This window comes from Myodes glareolus, chromosome 11 (genome assembly GCF_982192425.1).
Source record: "Myodes glareolus chromosome 11, mMyoGla1.1, whole genome shotgun sequence".
NCBI lineage: Eukaryota > Metazoa > Chordata > Mammalia > Rodentia > Cricetidae > Myodes > Myodes glareolus.
This window is the reverse complement of record NC_142036.1, coordinates 68789990-68807070: the sequence shown is the minus strand read 5'-3', so window position 1 is coordinate 68807070 and position 17081 is coordinate 68789990.

Genomic DNA, 17081 nt, shown 5'->3' with positions numbered 1-17081 from the left:
TTCTCAGGTGTGTAGCGGGATCGCATGTAGCTTTAATTTCTTCGTCTGTAACAACAGTGTCTAACACCTTTTTTATAAGCATATTTGCTATCTGGATATCTATTTAGGCAGTTTTATACATATATATGATGTAATGTAATTATAAAAGGCTTATAAACAATGGGCTTTTCCACATCTTTGGCTAAGTTAGTGCCCGGGCCCCGAGATAGCCTCTCCATTTACCAATGGTATGATGTGAGTGATTGTTTGGGGAAGCTTCTAACTGCTACTCCCATGTCTGCTTCTGTGTGTGTGTGTGTGTGTGTGTGTGTGTGTGTACACGTGGATGCATTCGTGTGTGTGTGTGTGTGTGCAAGTGTGCGTGTGTGTGCACGTGTGCGTGTGTGTGTGTTCCATTTACAATGTGCAAGACTGCTTCTGGCAGGCAAGGTCAGGACTAGAGACTCTGAGCCCTGAAAAATGTCCCTCCTCCAAAGCAGCTTTGAAATCCTGCGTTGTAGAACACAAGTCCAACATTTGTTCTGATTTTTCTCACGAGGACCACTTGTTCCTACTTTAAAGCCTTCTCCTTTCGGGGAACGCCCGGGCCTGGCTTCCCTCCCTGGGGAAGTTGCTGCAGGGGCGGGAGGAGACCTGCGGTGTCAGCCTGGGCCAGAACTGGTTCTCGCTTTCTCTGCTTGTTGACTGTAACCTGGCAACAGGTACAGGTGTGCATGATTTGGTTAGCCACTGTTGTTCGGGGGAGGGGAGCTCGGGTCAGGAATGCCCTGGAGGTTTCCCAGCACGTGGCTTCCTCACGTGCGGGTGCTGTTTTCAGGTGTAAATTCATTCTGAGTTTAGTCAGGGGAGGAGGAGGCTTAGAAGGAAGGCGTATCCTACAGAGAAGCCTGGTACCTGGCAGGTCTTATGTAGACGGAGGTTCCTAAGTTTGGGCGGCATAACTAGGAGAAGGGCCTTTGATACTTACTAGCTCCATGGTATAAGCCCCGCCCAACAGCAGAAATTGCTGGGAGGGTCTAAGCCCTTCCCCTCATGCTCTAAGTTTGGGGAATGGTTTGGACAAAGAGAAACAGGATGGAGGTTGCTGAAAGATGGCTTTCGACTAGAGTAAGGGGACCTTGACCTCAGTGCGTTCCTGGGAGCAGCTCCAGGCCTCGCTTTCCACACTGGTTTCTGGAGCTGGTCCTCCCATCACTGGGGTAAGCAGTAGTCTTGTCTCCAGGGCTACCGCTGGGAGGGTACCTGTAGAAACAGAGTCTGAAAGCCATGGTTAGTTAATTGTTACACACTCAGGGCAAGGGGCAGACAGAAGCGAAAGAGTCATAGCTGGAAGATGTGAGCAAGGAAGACATACCTTGGCCTGGGATGTTGTTTTCTTTGTTACTCGGCCTCAGCTGCCGCAGTCCAGTCCCATGACTGTCATGTTCCCTCTAGATAAGTCATTTAGCTGGGCTCAGGGATGCTCATCGTTTCCTATAGACTAGGGCTGCTTCTACGCTGAGGTTCAGGGCATACTAAACCAGTGACATTTTCAGAAAAAAAAAAAGAGAGAGAGAGAGGTGAATTGGGGTGTCATTAAGTCACTTGAGGCTAATATTTGAAAATGGAGCCAGTTTGCCAGACCGGGAGAAACAGGATACAATGAAACTTCAAGGGGTCATGAGGAAGCTGGGTGGGGCTGTCAGCATGGGCATGGATCTTGACAAGTAATTTTTGTGGGTTTAAATGTGAAGAGAGCAGGGAGGACAAGTTCTACAAGAGTAGAATCCGAGTCCCATGTTGGTACTGCCATCTTGAAGGACTCAAGTCCACCCTCAGGTTGCCAGGACATCTGGAGAGCACCGAGCTGGACTTGAGGGCCGGGAGCACGGGGAGTGGGGGCGGGGAGGGCACACAGGAGGAAGAGCATTTCCCTGGGAAGCTGACTCTCGGCTTACTAGAGAAAGCCAAGGTGAAATCCAGTCGCCAACAGGCACGCAATGCACATGGTGCTGTCTGCAGCGACATCTTCTGGTCATTTTTGGAATGATGCCTTTGAGGAACGGAAGTCATAAGGGAGCCGGTGGGTGGGGGACATGCTCTGAGGCTGGATATCACAAACTCAAGAAAAGACCTCGTTTTGCCTGGGACACTCGGCCCTGCAGTTTTTAGCCACATCTTAGGTCACTGACTATTTTGAAATGGCACTCAAACACCATCTCTATCCATTTTCACTGCTTTGCACGGCAGGGTTGTAGGTATGGAGCCCAACGGAACGTGTGATCCTCTTGCTACAGCGTGGGAATTACAGCTCTTGGATCAGTATTCGGGATGACAGCAATGAGTTACCATGCATAGTTGTGTGTGTGTGTTTTAAAATTTGTTGTTGGCTTGTTTTCGATTCTTTTGAGTCAGGGTCTAGTTTTGTAGACCAGGTGTTCTGGAGCCCCCTATGTACCCCAGGTTGGCTCCATACTCACAGCAATCCTCCTGTCTCTGTTTTCTAAGTGCTTGGAATAAGGTGTGAACCACCACGACCAGCTCATTCTCTCTGTTTTGAAAGAAACTGATGCTCAGAAAGTTGAGAACTCAGCGGGGCAGTGGTGGCACACGCCTTTAATCCCAGCACGTGGGAGGCAGAGGCAGGCGGATCTCTGTGAGTTTGGGACCAGCCTGGTCTACAAGAACTAGTTCCGGGACGGGCTCCAAAGCTACACAGAGAAACCTTGTCTCAAAAAACAACAACAACAACAACAACAACGAAAACAAGAAAACAGAAAGTTGCAATTTATACAATGGAATTTATGGGGCCGGCAGTGTACTTAGTGGTACGTCACTTGTTTAGCACGCAAAGCCCTACATTCAATTTCTAGCACTACGAGAAAATAGAAATGCATTTACTACTGTATCTAATGCACATTTTCATCTTACCATTTCCTAGGCAAGAGCACGCGGTGAGCTGCAGCCTTCGGGAACACTGTGACTTCCTTAGCGAGCACTCATAGCTCTCCAGGGTTTAGTGGCCGCCCGTGGCTCCCCAGCGCCCACACTGGGACCCAGTGCTGAGTACAAGAGCCGCCTCAGTCAGCTTCCTTCCAGACCTTTCCAAGGCTTCTGCTCGGCTGCATCTCCAGGAGTGGGCAGTCCTCTTCCAGGTTCCCTGGTTCCTGGTCTGTCTTGAATGTCGGGCCCGCACATTCCATATAGCTTGGTGTTGGGAGCCACCTGGAGGCACAGGTGGTCCTGCAGTTTGGAGGTAGCCACGTGGGGCTGAGCAACCCTGCCTGCACCCTTGCCTGCACATGCTCAGACCAGCAGAATGGCATTAACCAATCAGGACAGCGTTCAAGCCGCTCCACCGTTTAAAAGCAGCTGCCTCGGGGCCCAACGCTCTCTCTCTAAGCTTTCTCTCGTCCCTGCTCTATCTTCCCTTCCCCCAATTTTCCTCAAGGGAATGCTCCAAATAAAGATGTGACCAGAGAAGGAATTCTCGTTTTTGGTGGGGTTCATTCCTGCTGGACAGGATGGCGCCCCGCAACTGGTGCTCGAAACCCCGGGACGCTGAGGGACCCTGACAACTACGCCGGGGGACCCTGAGAAAGCCCGGGAGAAAAAGCCAAGATCAGACACCAGCACAGAGAGCCTTGAATTTCAGAACTCTGAGAACATGGAGCGGTGAGTGACGTCGGTTGAAATCCCCAGAAAGGGGAGGAAAAGAAATGTAAAAAGGAATTTCAAAGGATAGGCCTAAATAGAAAAGAAAAGCAACGGGGAAGAAAAATCCCTTAAGTTCAGTGCAGGAGAAATGTAAACAGCAGCAAAAAAGGCGAGGTAACTAAGGCGGGACTTTGAGGACGATGGGGTACGGGAGACCGCGGCTTCCGCTCCCTCTCCGTCCACCTGCGTACTCGCTGTTAGAGACTGGAGGCAACAGTCTCGTAGGGAGGCGAGCTTGATCACTGCCTTCCCTGTTCTTAAAGAGCCACAGAGTTTCTGAGGTGATTTTCGCCTAATTTTGATAAGAGAGCTCAGTCTCTGGCTCTCACGTACAAAAAACTTTAATTTTTGACTGAGAAAGACAAGCTGCTTGATCGTGCTGAGAGTGCTGGCGGCAGCCGGCCCGCCTTTGAGCGGTAATGCCTGATTAGAAACACGGAAGTGGGCCAGGCACGGTGGTGCACACCTGTGATCCCAGCTACTCAGGAGGGAGACGCAACCAGTTGCTGGCGGGGAGTTTGCTGGAGGCCTGCGAATAGCCAGGTCGCGGGCGGGCTAAAGTCCGTGTGACATCAGAGGCCTTCTGGCGGGGCTATGGTTTTTGGAGGACTTTTTCAGCACCTGAGCGGACTCGCCTGACTGAGGCGGAAGCTGCGTGGTGAGCAGCGGCGCCATAGAAGGCAGAGAGGAGCTGAATCGGCTCTGCGGAAAAACTGTGTTTCCATAGCAACATGGGCGAGCGGGGAGGTGAGTTCCCAGAGAACGGGGCTCTGCGCGCAGGCGGACCGGGCAGGAGAAGCCCCCCCACGGGTGGGCGGATGCCCCCCCTCGCCGGAGCTTGGCGGTGCGAATTCAATGCCTGAGGTGAGGCTGAGGTACAGTTCGCAGTTACGGGATATCCGGCGAGCCCGCGCACGGCCCTGGGCGGGGCCATGCCTTTGGGCCATGCGGAGCGCGCCATAATGGGCTTCAGAGGCGGAGCTGTGGCAGCCGCCGCTGTCCGCTGCTGCCGCCCTCAGTCAAGGTCGCCAAGAATTCAGTCAGATAAAAACATTTGTCGCCAAAAATTCAGTCAGATAAAAACATTTATCCCCTAAACAACGTCCCTTCGTCAGCAGGAAGTAGCCAGATCGATGCTACGCCCATTCTCCCTTAAAGAACTGGTCGTGATTATCATAATAAGGGCATGTTTACCTGGTTACCGTATCCTAGGTAACAAAGAAAGGCGGACCTTTTGCCTGAGGCACCTGGTGAGATAAACAATGCTACCTAGAGGTTTTTCCATCTAAATAGGGGAGCTGGAGAGATGGCTCAGCGGTTAAGGGCATTGCCTGCTCTTCCAAAGGTCCTGAGTTCAATTCCCAGTGACAACTGCTTTGGTTTTTAGACATAAGAGGGGGAATACACTACCAGTGACAGCTTCCCCCAGAGAAAGGATTTCTCTTGCATTCTTTACACTTAATTTTTAATTCAAAATTTTGCTGGTACAGGCAAACAAGATTTGCTTTTTGAAACAGAGACCTGCAGATCTCTAAGTTCAAAACCAGCCTACTTCCAGTACTGATTGTGCTGAATTTTTACACTGAGAGTTTTTAATACTCTTAAATGTTTATTTGGGAGGAGAGTTTTGTTTATGTTTTTCTAGGAATGCTGACATACATCTGGATGCCAGCGAGACCGACCAGAGAGATAAAGAAGACGACCCAGTGGATGCTGAGTGTCCTGCTGCGGAAGATTCGTGCGGAGGCAGCAGAGATGACCTTCTGGGCGGTGCCAAGAGCAGCTGTTTCACACCATCGACTTGAGCAACACCCTGTGCAACCTCTTATCTCTTACTCTACTTTGCCTTTTCCTTCCTTAGGAATGGGTGGGAGCAGAGATATCCTTGGCATGCTGCGTCTAGGTGGGGACCAGATTGGAAAATAGTTTTGCCTTATTGCTCTTAAAGACAATAATTAGGGGGAGATGTTGGGAGCCACCTGGAGGCACAGGTGGTCCTGCAGTTTGGAGGTAGCCACGTGGGGCTGAGCAACCCTGCCTGCACCCTTGCCTGCACATGCTCAGACCAGCAGAATGGCATTAACCAATCAGGACAGCGTTCAAGCCGCTCCACCGTTTAAAAGCAGCTGCCTCGGGGCCCAACGCTCTCTCTCTAAGCTTTCTCTCGTCCCTGCTCTATCTTCCCTTCCCCCAATTTTCCTCAAGGGAATGCTCCAAATAAAGATGTGACCAGAGAAGGAATTCTCGTTTTTGGTGGGGTTCATTCCTGCTGGACAGGATGGCGCCCCGCAGCTTGGGAGCTGCTTTGACCCCACACTTGGCGTGTCAGGACGTGGAGTGGATTCTGTTGTGGGGAAGAATGCTCTGAAGGCCTGGACAGCTCTTTGTTCCTTGTGCCTGCCATGACTCTTCCTTGCCTCTCAAGGTCACCTGATAACTGTCCATCTCCACCCGGAAGTTACCTGCAAGGGTTCTCTGCTCTGCTTCTGCCTTCAAGTGAGTGGGTTGTCACCATGAAGCAGGCAGTGAAGGCTTTCTGGAGAATGAGTGCTAACCAGTGCTCCCTAGAACCCAGCCCATCCTGCTGTAAGCACCCCAGGTTTGGAGCATTAGGAAAAGATACCAGAGCAGTAACTTTCAACCTGTGAATCTACAGCCCTTTGGGGACCAAATGACTTTTATAGAGGTCGAATATCAGATATCCTGAGTATCAGATATTTATATTATGATTCATAACAGTAGCAGATTACAATACAAAAATAATTTTATGGCTGGGGATCACCACAGTGTGCGGAACCGTATGAGAGGCTGGCAGCGCTAGGAAGGTGGGGAGCCTCTGCCCTAGAGGCGAGCCCCGCTAGCACCCTCCTCCCTTCCTCCTCTATGGCATGGGAGTCACCTCCCAAGAGCAGACCAGGGAGACTCTTTGGGGCCTTAAGGCGGTGTCCCTTCTTGTCACTTTCCAGGACAAGAGACATGGAGAGATGGCACCATGGTTAAGAACACTTGTTGCTTTTGCAGAGGACCCAGGTTCCGTTCCCAGCACCCACATGGAACTCACAACCATCCTACATGGCAACCCGCAGCCACCCTAACTGGATTTCCAGGGGGTCTGTTGCCCTCTTCCAAGTGCACAAGTGCACAAGCTGCACACACACACACACACACACACACACACGAAACACTCATACGTATACAGTAAGTAAATAAAATTAAACTCTGCTTCAGGAAACAAGAAAATGGTTTATTCAAACATAAGGCCAAGGTGTAGCTCAGGGCTAACACGCATGAGGCTTTGGGTTCAGCCTCTAGTACTGCCAAACAAACACAAAATTCTTGTTGAAATATGAGTGGCCATGGCTAAGGAACACAGCCAAATAATACCAGCACATGGAAATGGTTGTATGAACTTGCGAATGAGAGTTTCTAAAGCACATGTGTGGGACCTTCAGGTAAAGGTGGGGGTTTCAGCAAGGCAGGCAGTCCGGAGGACCTTAATGCTGCCCTTCAAATGCTCTTAGCTTTAGAGTGGGTGGAGGCGAGGACTGTCAAGCTTAGTGTCACTCTCCAAGAGTTTTAGTAGAAGTCAAGTTTAGTAGTAGAAGGAGCTCAGAGCACCTGCCTAGCTCTCTCAGGGCTCTGGGTTTAACTTCTAATACTGAAAGGAAAAGGAAATAGCCAGAAGTGTGTCATGCCAGACATAGAGGTTGATGGCACACGGCTGTTAAAAGGATCCGAAGATAAGTCACGATGACGTTGGCTCTGGACTGGTGGCCTTCCTTTTCTCACCAATGACTCAGCTGAGGTCAGGAGTCAGCAGGACCTTGATTACAGGTGCAATGGCTTCAGCCGGCCTCAGTTTGCAGGGAGAAGTTCTGTTTTATCATTGTCCTTGTTGAATTTTTACATTTCAGACAGATTCTTGTTATGTAGCCCAGGCTGGCTCTCACACTCGTGATTCTTTCCTTTTAACCTCCCTCATGCTGGGGTGACAGGTGTGCACCCCTGTGTCCAGCTAGTGGAGGTTCTGCTTGAGGGTGTCTCTGTGGTAGGGATGCTTTGAGGGCATAGCATGCTGGGAAGGAGGGGACAGAACTCAGGCCACCAGGCAGGTCTCTGCATAGTCCCAGCTCGTCCCAGGCTGTGAACATCCAGCTCGTGAGGTCCACCAGCTAGCCTTCCAGACCCTTGCTGATGGGGCCATTTCTGACACAAACTACCAGCCTGCAACACTTTGACCTGATTTAAAAGGAAGGACACATAGATAAATGCAACTAGAATTCCAAGTGGGAAACCTGCCGGTGTATGGAGAATGGTTTTGGCTTTCTGAATAGATAATATCTATGACAGTTTGTTTCCTGGATAGATTTCCTGGCAGAGGAAATCCTAGAAGAAAAACTGAGGTTCTCCTGTGTGGCCTCTGTTATTCTGGCAGGATTTCCGGGGAACGCTCCCAGAAGGGTTTTTCTGGAAGTGCTGATGTGGCTCCACTACAGAGGTGGTGGGTGCTAGCATCCCAGCATCCCACTGTTGCAAACCCCAGTCCTCTCCTTTTGTCCCGCATCCTCAGCTTCAGGTCTAACAGTTTGTGGGGGCTGCCCTGGGTGACTCATATCAGTAAAAGTGAAAATTAGCATACAGATAGATACATGAGGTTGCTGGCCCAAGGGTGTTACATTGGTGCTAAAAATAGGTGGGGATTCCTGGTGCGCCTCCTTCCTAGCCACAGATACCACAGAAGTGCACTCGTAGGGAAATCTCCCCATAAAGGTCAAAAGGCTCCAACTTGATCACCTCTGCCCCACAGGAAAAAGGTCGAGGTGACAATGAGGTGACATGCAGACTATTCCCCTGGGTGTCACATGCCTCTCACCCTGCTTCCTCTGTATCTCCTCGTGTCTCTCTGGAGCACTCAGATTTCTCCTCCCAGTTTTTCTCTCTCTGTCCGGAAGTCCCACCTATACCTCCTGCCTAGCAATTGACCATACAGCTTTTTATTACACAAATCCCAGCAATGTATCTTCACACAGTGTACAAATATCCACAACATTTCCCCTTTTTGTCTAAATAGAAAGAAAAGGGTTTTAACTCCAATACAGTAAAACTCTATACAGGAAGAACAATTATTGGCCAAGAATTACACTCCCAATGTTTAGTCCATATGTATTTGGCAAACTCAGAGAAAGTGCTATATTATCTATCCTATCTTAACGAGTCCAAAGTTGTATACCTAAACCACTTCCTACTAAAGCTTGCATTACCATTCTAAAATATCTTTTTAGACCTAAGAACATTTTCTTAGATAAACAACTTAAACCTTTATGTTTCTTAACCTTATGCACTTTACATCTCTTTTGTGAGTTTTTTTAAAAATTGGTAACAAGGAATACTGTTACTATAACTATCCCATCTTCAGCTTCATCAAAGATCTAGAAGGATATAATGTTGCCTGAGTAAACAGGAAGTGCAGAACAAACAACTTACAAAACCATAGAAATTACAGAGACAGTTGGCTGCCTAGGTAGTCAGTCAAGGTTCCTCTGCAACATCGGGGCATTCGTCTGTGACCTACAGACCTAGAAACCTAAAGACTTTTATGTGAAGCAGGACTTTTGAAGGACTATTCTACCTTGTGTTGGCGAAGTTTGGCAGTCACCTTTCTTTGTGTCCTGCTTGTCCAATTTGGACAGCATACTGTCAGCAGTGGAGGCAAGGGCAGTTTCTTGCCCAAATGACTAGCTTTGCCACAGTGAAAGCAAACTTCATATGGGGGGGTCTTCAATGCACAATAATCCTTTTATGAAGTAGATTGGTGCCGCCAGGAGCAGATGTGCCTCACTATCATGAAAAGCCTTAAGTTATTAAAATATCTTAAGTGCCATATTCTGTAAGTCTCTGAAATATCTGAAGATCACCTACCTATCTAAAATATGTCTCTGTTTGACCTTGAAAACATACCTAACATGACTACATGTTTGATTATTATAGATGACTAACTACTAACCTATGCATTACATTTTATGCATTACATTTTAAAATTTTAAAATGAGCTACATTAGTACAATGCTTTAAACAAGAGTAGAAACATATGCAGTATAACAAAAAATAACCTTAAATTTGTATCAATATACAAAAATCCATACCACTGTAAAATATTTAAGACTAGAGGTTGTTTTTTAATCTAAAAGTAGATTCAATAATCTACCCTTTTATCCTATTATTTCTATATCCCTCCTTTTCTTTTCAGAATGAGATCCCCTGAATCTAATCTCCTTTACTTACTTTCCTCCCTCACTATGACCAATGATAACTTGTAACCAAGTCCCCTAAACATGACAAACATCCATAACCCATCAATGTCATCATCAAAACCACCCCCCCTACCTCTTGGGAATGCGGGCATCATATTGTTAAAATTACTTTCTGCTGTCTGGGTGAGATGGCATCCTTAGGGGCTATTGAGAAAATTAAGATAATGGTCAAGTCCTGGGACAGTTAATTGTATTATTTTTGTTTAGTCTCTGTGTGATGGGAAAGTGCAGAACTTATCTGAAGTCTTAGCTGGAGTAGTCTGTGAGGCTGGAACATCTCAACTAGCAGCTTTGAAGCTGTTTTGAATGTAGAGGTTTGAGGAAACTGTAACAGGCATTCTGAGAGGCTACATCACTTGTGCTTCTTGTTTTGTCTTTATTTGTGTATGGTCTTTTGTTCTGAAGACATACACATTTTTAAAGGCAGCATGTATATCTGCATTAGCACACATATGGAATGTGTGGTGTGCACAAATCAGTTAAAGATGATTTTTGTTTTATGTTTGGGCAGGTAAAAGTGTATAGGTCCATTTGGACTGTATAAACTGTAATATAACTCTCCATCATTATCATGTGAAAGGATGGTATATAATACTAAGTCATGAGGACTCTGTAGTCAACAATATTTGTCTTGTCTCATATAGTCTTGGAGCTGTTCCCACATTGAGGGATCTGTATATACACCACCTGTCCTGTAGTCTTTCTTGCCTTTTCCCCCTCATGTCTGTAGCCAAGATCCTCAGGAGGTTCCCCCTGGTCAAATCCAATCTCAATTAACTTTGAAGGAATTCAAAGCTTTTCATTTACTGTGGAAACAAAAGCATAACATCTTCAACACAACACATTTCCCAGTTTCCATTCAGAAGCCAAGACATCTCTAAAGTGTATAGGCTGGTTTAATTCGGCAGTCCCTTCCACAATTGAATGTTTCTCAACAGCTGTCATTTCCTGTTTATTAGAATTCAAAAAATTCAAAATTAACAAAGCACCATGTAAGGTCCAAATTCTCTGTGTTATAATATTTACCATCCTTATATGACTTAATTTTTAAAATATTACTTTACTCACTTTTTAAAGACTTTACTTACTATTTTAAAATAATTTATTTTTTCCCTTTCTTTAATATCTAAGCACATTTTAAAGCATATTCTACCTGTTCAGAGGTTTGTTTCTGTCTGGGCCTGGCTTTTTGCATGTCTGCAGCCTTCTCTGGCCACATGAGACCAACATGACCTTAACTGGCTAGGCTACGGCCTGAGCGGCTCTGGTGGCTGGCTCTGCTCCCTGCCTCTGGTTGGTGAAAGCTGGCCTTGTGCCTGAGGGCCCCGGCCTGGAGAGGTGTTTATTGCCCCCGCTCTGGGAAGTTGCTGTGTCTGAGAAGCAGCAGGCATTTGTATCCTGCGCTGGCTACTCAAATGCACAGTTTCTATCTGAGAGACCTCTTTCAGGCCCTATGTATATAATCGAGCCCATGCTGGGTGCCATATGTAACAGTACTTTCTAGTTGGTACCGTTAGCCTGCAAATAACGACACAGAAACTTATTAATTGTGAAAGCTTGGCCTTAGCTTGAGCTTGTTTCCAGATAGCTCCTATAACTTAAATTAACCCATCTCCATTCATCACATTCTGTCACATGCTGCCCATCCTGCCGCCTCCTCGTCTCTGTGTGTGTCTCTCGTGCCTAGTTCTTCCTCCCAGTTTCTCTCTACCGGGAAGTCCCACCCATACCTCCTGCCTAGCTATTGGTCATTCAGCTTTTTATTACACCAATCACAATACACCTTCACACAGTGTACAAATATACTACATCTCGTGTGTGTGTGTGTGTGTGTGTGTGTGTGTGTGTGTGTGTGATTCCAGCAGGCCTCTGGCGGAACACACCAAAGGTATGGATCATTGCGTCCCCAGGCCTTTGGCAGAGGGAGGTATAAGACAGTATTAGGCAGGAAAGATATGGTGCATATTCCTGGGACCAAATGGAGGTGCCAAGACTGCACCATGGGGGTCACAGAAGGCCACAGAGAGAGTTCCAACGGTGGCTGTGGTCAGGCAAAATATTGAATTATCTGATTTAAAAAACCAAAAATTGAAAAAACAAAAAACAATCTTGGTGGCCAACTCAGAGGGTGACCTTCTATATGCCATGTCTCTACAGCAGGGATCACATCTCTGTTCCAGACTTTAGAAGGCATCACCCTCAGGTTACTTCCTAGGGATATTTTTCTGTTGTTGCTGCCTCGAACCGTCGACTAGGAGCCGGCAGTCAGTAAGGCGGTTTCCTCCCGGTGTTCCTTTCACGCTTGAAGCATGCCTTCAGGATCCCTGCCCGGTGTGTAACCCGTGTCTAACAACCACCCTAGGAGTTTCATTTCACCCCCAGTGAGCCTTGAGACCCTAATTCCGTTTGCTGAGCAAGGCCTTTGTACAAGGTGAGTTTGGGTGTGCTTGTGTTCGGTTTAAATGAAAAGAGCAGCCAAGGAGGCCTGGCCGATGCCTCTTTCTTGTTGCCAAGTGAAACAACGCCGAGTGTGGAGACTCAGGAGTATCTGGAGCAGGGATAACTGGGCCAACGCGCACTCCTGTCTTCTACCCTAATGAAAACACCCCAAATGCCAGACTGCAATAACAAACTCCTTAGGGCTGCTCTGGGGGACACTCCTTGTCTCTACCAACGCAATGAATTTTATGTATGGCCCAGTCTTTTCACGAATCGCTCCGTGAAAATGATAGCGTGTGTAATAACGGCAGACAGCTGCAATTATCTAAATGTGTCCCTATTAGCTGTTGGATTGGCTAAAGTCTTGTAATCAGATCAGAGTGAATGCTAATTGAAATCTAATAGGGCTTACATCCGCGTGAGTAGGTATCAGAATTTGATTTCAATATTGTTAAATTACATACAGACGGGACCCATCAAGCCACACTAAAAATAAATATGGTAACTTCAATAGCGAAAGAAGATGGATGCTTTCAATAAAGCAATCATCCAGGATCTTGTTGGTATTGTGCTATCGCCACCTACTGGCGCCTCATGGGACTGCAGAAACACTCTCCCTAACATGACCATACCTACCCGCTTGTTTTTCTACACAAAAGGGAGTTTCTTGGGACTAGAGAGAAAGTTCATCTGGTTAAGAGCTTTTGCAGCTCTTCTAGAGGATCCTATTTTTGTTTCCAGCATCCACATGACCACTCACAACTGCCTGTAACTCCAGTTCCAGGGGATCCAACACCTTTCACTGGCTTCTGCAGGCACCAGACACACAGGTGGTACACAGACATAGATGCAAGCAAAACACCCAATTCACATAAAAAAAAAGAATATATATATCAAGAAGTCTATAGGAAGTTCATAGTCACTCACTTCAGAAGCCACACGCGAAAGGTTAAAACTCCCGGGGCTGAGACACGGTGACAGGATAGCGGGTGACTTTAGCGGGATTAATGGACCTGGGTCGCAGAGTGCTGGGAGTAAATGGCTCTGGATGTGACAGTCACCATCCCTACCCCCCTTATCTTGTCCTTTCTCTGGGTTCTGCTGACGGAAGACTCACTGCTTGTTTGTAACACGCCTTGTCAATAATATTTATTGATCGCCTTCCCTATAGGAACATCCTGGATGCCAGCTGAATGGTAGAAAGTACAAACATGACCCTGCTCAGAGATTAAAGAAAGGTTTCCTTAAACTTTATATTTTTAAAATTTTATTTTATTTTTTTATTTTTTGAGACAGATCTTCTCTGTATAGCTTTGGCTGTCCTGGAACTCATTCTGTAGACTAGGCTGGCCTCGAACTCACAGAGATCCACTGCCTCTGCCTCCCGAGTGCTGGGATTAATGGTGTGCAACACCTCTGCTGGCTTTAAGCTTTAATTTTAAGTGTGTATGTGTGTGTGTCTGTGTGCATGCGTGGGTACCTATGTGTGAGTGTGTGTGTGTCTGTGTGCCTGCGTGGGTACCTATGTGTGAGTGTGTGTGTGTCTGTGTCTGTCTGTGTGCATGCATGGGTACATATGTGTGAGTGTCTGTGTGTGTCTATGTTCATGCGTGGGTGCCTGCCTATGTGTGAGTGTGTGTCTGTGTGTGCGTGTGTGTCTGTGTGCATGCGTGGGTACTTATGTGTGAGTGTCTGTGTGTGTGTGCCTGTCTGTGTGCATGTGTGGGTACCTATGTGTGAGTGTCTGTGTGTGTCTGTGTTCATGCGTGGGTACCTATGTGTGAGTGTCTGTGTGTGTCTGTGTTCATGCGTGGGTGCCTATGTGTGGGCTCTGTCCCTTCAGAGGTTTCTTGTTGGCTCAGGGGTGAGAGCAGAGAGAACTGCAAGGCAGGGGCTGCCAGGTCGGAAGCTGTGCCTTTTGCTGTGCAGTCTCTCATGGACGAGCGTCTGTCTGCACCGCTACCTTTCTCAGAGTTTGCTTTATTCTGTGCTCAGGCTCAGGGAAGCCTGGCTAAGGAAAGCAGAACTTTCTCTCACTTGTTAAGTGTGTGGAGTCTGTAGTCCTGGAATGTGAAGGGCAGTGTAGCTGTGGTAACTGAAGTGTGTCACCGCCGTTTACTAACCACATAGGATTTAAAGTTAATATGTCTGCACACTGGATGGGGCTTGAATTAGTCCTGGACTTGTTTCTTTTTCTTTCTTTTTGTCATTGTAATTTTATTTTGCTTTTCAAAAATACTTGTTTTAATGTACATGTATGTGTGTGTCTGTGTGCACCTGAGCATATGTCTGTGCACTGTGTGTGGTGTGTGTGTTATCCATGGAGTCCAGAAGAGGGTGTCTGATGCCCTGGAACTGGAGTTACAGACAGTTGTGAGTTCATGTGAGCTCCATCATTTGCAAGAGCAACCAGTACTCTTAACTATTAAGCCATCTCTCTAGGCCAATTCTCCTCTCCTCTCCTCTCCTCTCCTCTCCTCTCCTCTCCTCTCCTCTCCTCTCCTCTCCTCTCCTCTCCTCCCTCCCCTCCCCTCCCCTCCCCTCCCCTCCCCTCCCCTCCCCTCCCCTCCCCTCCCCCCTCCCCTCCCTTCCCCTCCCCTCCCCTCCTCTCCTCTCCTCTCTTCCCAAAATCCAAAAAACACCCTGCCCCCGCAGCCAGCACCTTACTATGTGCTCTGGAACCCACAGTGTAGCTCAGGCTGAACATTCCTTCCCTAAACTTCCTGAAGGGTTGGGATTACAGGTGTGTGCCACTGTGTTTGACTCATATTGTGTGTTCTTAAACTACACTGAACTATGGACGAGCACAGGAAGAAAAAAATAAAACCATGTCAACAGAGCTGATAGGAAAAACAACGGTCATGAGAAATATTTAACAAGCACACTTGAGGTGATAGTTTCAGCACAAGGATTCTGGCTTGTGCAGAACAGCACCCTACCCCCACTCCACCCCACCCTATCCCAGTGTCTGAGTCTCAATACTAGGAACTCGTGACTATGTTAGGTCACACGGCAAAGGTGAATGAAGGCTGAAGATGGAATTTAAGCTTCTAATCTGGTGACCTTGGGTTGGATCCCGTATTCTGAACGATTCAGACTGGCCTGATGTAATCACTAGAGTCCTTATAGATGAAGTGGGGGAGGTGGGGACAGAGAGAGAGATGGGTTGCTGTGAATACCCACCCCCCAAATTTCTTTGCCCAACTAACAGCAGGAAGTAGTTTAGAGAGAATTCCCTAAATGATAGTTTACTGGAGATTGTGGGGCCGAGGGGGATGCTGTAGGTGGCAGCAGTGCCAGGAGCAGCAGCGGGAGTGAGGTGCGCCAGCAACCAGGGCAACAAGTGCTGGAGCAGAGGCCAGCCAGAGCCGCCCAGACCCTGCCAGGCTGCCCATCCACCTGTGACATAAGGCAGTGATGGGGCAGGGAAGGTGGTGGCGGTTCCCGGCTCTGTGTGCCCAAGAGTTTGCAGCACAAGTGGCCAGATTTCCTGCAGGACCCGAGGAACCTGTGAAGTAGCTGGGGAAGGTCCCCAAGCCTGCCTGCCACCCCTGCTCCCAGCGGCGGCGGCGGGAGGTGCATCACCCCAGCCGGTTGTGGTGGCGCACACTGGTAGCATTTGCTGAAGGAGACAGAGTCAGGAGGATCTGGAGTTTGAGGACAACTGCCAAGCTGTCCCGGCCGAGACTTCGGGATCACCGTAGCTGTAATGGCTGCTATTGTCACTGCTGTGGTCTCTTTTCAGGCAGCCGGAATTGCAATCAGCCAGACGGCTACTGTGGCTATCTTGTATCTTATTTGTGCTACACCCTTGCCAGTCCAGAAACCTTGGTCTAATTATGTAGAAAAGGGGGAGATGTTGGGGACTGTGCATCCACAGACCCTGAGTTTCCTGTGACCCCCTGCCTGCCGGAGTAAACAACTTGTTTTCCTATTCCTGCATCTGCTCTGAGCACGAGACCCTCAGGAGTTCCTGATGGCCGGGGAGTGGTTTCTGGTGGGCTTGCAGCTGAGAGTTAGGGCGTGGCCATTAGTCAAGGAGACCCTAGATAAGCTGCCCTGGAACACAATAAAGGGGGCATTCTTGGTGTTTCCTGCGTCTCTGTGTGTGTTTCAATCTCTAGGCCCTTGCCCAACTTGTGAACCGTACCATAGCGCACATTTAAATTGGTGTGGTTTCCAGTTCAGAGATTCAGGTCATTCTCATCACGGCAGGACATGGTGGCATGTACATCAGGACAGACATCGTGCTTGAGAAGGAGCAGAGATAGATTATTCTGTGTCATACAAACAAATGGAATAATGACAAATACTAATGAAATTATGGGGGGGAATGAATGACAAAACTTGATGGCAGAGAGGGGTCCCAATTTTGAGCGTTTTTTTTTGTTGTTGTTGTTGTTTTGTTTTTTGTTTTTTGAGACAGGGTTTCTCTGTGTTTGGAGCCTGTCCTGGAACTAGCTCTTGTAGATCAGGCTGGTCTCAAACTCGCAGAGATCCTCCTGCCTCTGCCTCCTGAGTGCTGGGATTAAAGGCATGCACCACCACCGCCTGGCACTTTTTTTTTTTTGAGAAAATATAATTTAGCTTGTTTGGTAACAGAATGTGTGAGGCTGGGTCGGGGCGGTCTTGCAT